Source organism: Lichenostomus cassidix, unplaced genomic scaffold (assembly GCF_008360975.1).
Source record: "Lichenostomus cassidix isolate B80296 unplaced genomic scaffold, HeHo_3.0 HiC_scaffold_659, whole genome shotgun sequence".
In the NCBI taxonomy this organism is placed as follows: domain Eukaryota; kingdom Metazoa; phylum Chordata; class Aves; order Passeriformes; family Meliphagidae; genus Lichenostomus; species Lichenostomus cassidix.
Genome location: NW_028147444.1, coordinates 14,208 through 18,851, shown reverse-complemented (window position 1 = coordinate 18,851; position 4,644 = coordinate 14,208). Strand labels below are relative to the sequence as shown.

Here is a 4,644-nt window from a genome sequence, read left to right as displayed (position 1 = left end):
ATCCTACTCAACCTTTCTAACAAAACAGAGAAGTCACTGGTGATGGATTCACTGGAGACACTACAGGTGATCATAGAAAACTAGATATTGAAGGTGAAGCAGTAAGTCACTGTCCATCCACTATGGAGAGGACAGCTAAAAGCAGTGATTTCAAAAGTGACCTGGAATATCTGCTTAGGGAAGTCCTTGGGCTGCTGACACCTAAAAGAAAAGACGAGTTGACAAAAGAAATCAAGTGGCATTGTCATTGTGTTTGTAGCCTTTCCAAGACAGATAACATTGTCCTGACAGGCAGTGCTATGTTGAATTAATGACATTAATGCACTGCAGCAATCCTTCCATAGAGCCAAAGGTGGGAATTGGCACAAACCCATGGATGCATTTGCATTGGTCTCCTCATGTCTTCCATGAAAGCCTACACTTCTAAATAAAGAAATGAACGGTCAGTGCTCAGAAGAAGAGCCCCTGTGTTTATACACATGGAGCCAAAGTTACAAGTGCAGAGAAGGAGTTTTTCATCATGTTCTGGGAAAGTCCACTTTGGCAATGCTGTTCCTGTGCAGTGCCATTTGTTCCTCAGATCTAATTAATTGACTATTGTTATGTGTTCCTGCAATGTTATTGTGAGACTCTCTAAACATCATGAAGTATCCAAATGCAGTTGAGTTCCACCTTTCCACATTAAAACTTCATCTCCTTCAGTGTTCATTGGGTTAATTTGTCACGGTTTAACCACAGATGGTAACTCAGCACCACACAGCTGCTTGCTCCTTTGCCCTTTCTTTGATGGGGGAGAGAACTGGAAGGGTAAAAGTGAGAAAATTCATAGGTTTAATAAATAAGTTGACAATTTAAGAAATAAAGCAAACATTGCATGTGCAAGCAAAGCAAAGCAAGGAATTCATTCACTACTTCCAGTTGTTAGGCAAGTGTCCAGCCTACTCCAGACAAGCAGAGCTCCATCACACAGAGTGCTTACATGGAAATACAAATGTCATCACTCAATATGTCCTCTTTCCTTCCTCTTCCCCATCTTTATATGCTGAGCATGATGTCCTGTGACCTGGAATACCCCTTTGGCCAGCTGGGGTCAGCTGAACCAGCTGTGTTCCCTCCTAAATTTTGTGCACTCTCAGCTACTCACTGGTGGGTGGAATGAGGAGCAGAATAGGCCTTGACTCCATGTAAGCTCTGTAAACACTCTCAAACATCCCTGAATTACCAACACTCTTTCCAGCACAGATTCAAAACATAGTCCTGTTGTATCACCTATGAAGAGAATTAACTCAACTCCCCACATTTCTCCTGTCCCTTTTCCAGTTTCTGGCCTTTCCCCTGCCTGTCCCTCTCCCCTCCTGGGCTGACCTCATGCCTGGCCACATCCAAGGCTCCATGGAACCCACAGAAGAGCTGAACAGAGTTGCCCTTCCATGTTTTGTCTTTGCCCCTCCATGTTTTGTCTTTGCCTCAGGGTATTCTGAGCTGGGAAGTGCTGGCATAGTTTGGATCTTCAGACCAATGAGCCCTGAGGTAAAAACTAATAGTCTCAGGCAGGACTCATCCTTCTAAGCATCAGAATTGCAATTAGCAAGGAGGAGGATTTAGGAAAGAGGGGCTGGAGGTGCTGCAGAGCCCGGAGCAGACATTCCACAGCTGCTCAAGGTGAAAACCATGGTTTGTCCCTCTCAGCTGGTGGGGATTGGTGGTGGAGCAAACATTGACCCTGCAGACAGTGCAGGACCCCACACAGCAGTGAGTTGATATGGCCTGAAAAAATCTGCGATTCCATGGAGAGCACATTTGGAGCAGGCTCTTGACAGGAGATGAGGTCCCATGGAGTGAGTAGCCCAGGCCAGAAGAGATTTTCTGGCAGAACCTTTGTCCCACAGAGGAGCCACAGTGCTGCAGTGTGTTCCTGAAGGTCTACACCCCATGGAAAACATCCACGGGGCTGGAGGATCTTGTGAGGAACTGCAGCCAGAGGGAAGAACCTGCATTGGAGAAGTTCCTGGAGAAATGTAGTCCATGGGTTGGACTGCATACTGAAGGGGGAAGAGAATGAGAAGGAAGAAATGGCAGTGAAAACATGTTTTTAATGGAATACAAGCCACATTCCCCGTCCCTGTGCAGGGACCAGTTGGAGGACATGCTTTGTAATTTGTTCTTATTCCTCACTAACCTACATTGATTTTATTGGCAATGACTTCAATTCATTTCCCCAAGACCATGTGTTTTCCCATGGTGGCACTGCTGGGACATCTCCCTGTCCTTATCTCAACCCACAAGTGTTCATTGCATATTTTCCACCTGTCCAGTAGAGGAGGAGCACTGAGACAGCAGCTTGCTGACCTCCTAGAGGACAACCAAAGTCAACTCACCACACCTTCTAAACTCCTTCTTCCTGATCAGGTGCTCTGTAGCAGCCACCCAGAGCAATGCCATCCCTGCTGATCTGTCTCTCCTAAACAGCCTGGCTCCATCCACCACAGGACCCATGGAAGCTACAGCAACACATCTCCATCATCCCATGGCTCTGCAGTCAAGGCACAGAGGGAAAATGAGGCATATGCTGGAGAGGGGCCCAGGAAACTTGCACTGAACAAGCACTTGCCCAAACAACCTCTGATGTTCCCAGAAGTGATCTTCCTGCACCACAAGTGGTAGCAGCCCTTCTACCACATTTCCCTCCACTGCCTTCTAGTGCCACCAAGCCAGAGAGATGTTTCCTGCACCTGCAACTGCCTGACTAGAGCCCTGGGGTGCAGCTGCTAGAAAGAAATGCTGAGAGATCTGTCTTCCCCATCATGTGGTTTTTAGTCCACTCTGCTGCAGAGCTGTTCCAGGGTGATTCTGCTTGACAGTAATACGTGGCTGCGTCCTCTTGCTTTACCAGCAGGATCTGCAGTGGAAATCTCTTCCTGCGGCTCTCGTCTTTTATCTTAAAGCGATTTTGGAAACCGCTTCCATAGGCATCATTCTTGTAAATCCATTCCTGAATGCCACTTCGGCCCTGACGGTACCACGACATGGAGTAGTCCCTCATATTACCTCCAGTCATGCTGCACTGGAAGGTGACTCGTTCTCCCTCTCGCGCGGTCAGTTCCCTGGGGTTCTGCTCCAAGGTCACTGCACCGGCGAGTGACATAGCTGCAGATAGCAAGAAGAAGCCATGATCACTTCAAGATTCAGCAAAGGTCAGAGCAATGCTGATGAGGATTTGGAATGGCACAGGACCAGTGGGAGGACAAAATCATCCTCTTTGAACCCAGCTGACACAGACTGACAGAGTTCATAGCAACTATGATTTCCCTCCCTCCTTTTCCCTCTCAGACAGGAAGCTGTTTCTGATTTTCCCCAAAGAAGCAAGAAGGATTTGCACCATGGGGTGAAAAATCCCTTTGTCTTTGCCCAGACAGGATGGTGAGGAAGCCACTCTCCTGTCCCTGAAACTGCTGTACATGAGCACAGGAAAGACAAAAGCTGTGACGGGCAGCTGAGGCTTGGGCCCTGTGCTGCCATCCTCCAGCTGGTCTTTGCCAGAGGGGCCGCAGTGCCCAGCAGCAGAGTGTGCAGTGCCAGGGCAGAGCGCTGTGCCCCAAGGTCTGAGTGCAGCAGGGAGGTGCCCTGCGAGTGCCCAGTGGATGGATGGATGGATGGAGGTGCCGAGCTGCCAGCTAGAAGAGGAGCAGGGCTGTTCTCCTCGGGCTCCACAGGCATGGCTGGGCAGCTGGAGCCAAGAACAGGTCTGGCTGCAAGCGCTCAGCACAGCTGCCCAGAGCCGAGCAGAGCACAGGGCCACGCTCAGCTCCTGGGGGCATCAGCCCTTCCCTTCACTTACCTACAATGGGCAAGAAGCCCACAGTGCACAGGGCACTCCACATGGCCAGGCCTGCTCTGGCTCACCTCTCTGCACCTTCTGTCTGCCTGCACAACAGCTCTGCCCACACCTTCCCTGCCTGCGCCTCTGTCACTGCACTCAGGCCCAGTCCCTCCTAGGCCCTCCCTCTGTCTGTGACAACAGAGAGGGGAGAGCTGTGGGCAGGAGGAGCACAACTTGAAACTCTTGCTGCCCTCTTCCTGTGGTACCTAACCTTGTGTATGTTCCATCTGTGCTCCTCGTGTTGAGATTTGGTGGGGCTGTGGGCATTGACAAGGGGATTGGGAAGAGGACAGAAACTCTCAGCCTCTGGAGGTGACTCCTGCCACGTGTGAGAGGAAGGTATTGTCCCAAGGAAGATCTAGTAGTTTGTGCAAGCAGGTGAAACCCCATGGTTTGAGACTGTATTGGTCATCAAAATAAAATTGTATGTGCAAATGCCTGGTAGAGATCCCCACAAAATCTAGAAGGCTGGGTTGTCTCTACTCTGTCTCCTTGCAGGTTATGTTTCAATACTTTTTACACCTCACAAAATGTGAAGTGCTCGTAATGTGGGAGGCTTTGGCATAGTCAGGAATAAACTAAGGGCCTCCCTACAGAAATGGTAGAGTTGACATATATTTTCAAAGCTGTGCTTTGGAAAGACAGACATTCCCAGGAGCACTGCACTCCCCAGTCCTGAATGGTTCTGCAGGGGAAGATCAGCTTCTCCAATACTTCAGTTCAGACCATATCTGCTGACTGAAATGGAATGGAGAGAGAGAGAG

General features: G+C 49.4%; 1 long non-coding RNA gene across 2 annotated transcripts; it reads right to left on the bottom strand.

The window, feature by feature from the left end:
• Positions 1 to 375: 375 nt before the first annotated feature.
• Positions 376 to 4,028, bottom strand: LOC146422805 (uncharacterized). Of its 2 annotated transcripts, none has more exons than XR_014847892.1 (3): positions 3,839 to 4,028; positions 2,379 to 3,147; positions 376 to 2,042 (listed from the first exon to the last, which is right to left on the bottom strand). It is a non-coding gene; the product is annotated as an uncharacterized LOC146422805 (long non-coding RNA). The 2 variants fall into 2 exon arrangements; XR_014847893.1 differs by having other exon boundaries at positions 376 to 799; positions 2,384 to 3,147.
• Positions 4,029 to 4,644: the final 616 nt, after the last annotated feature.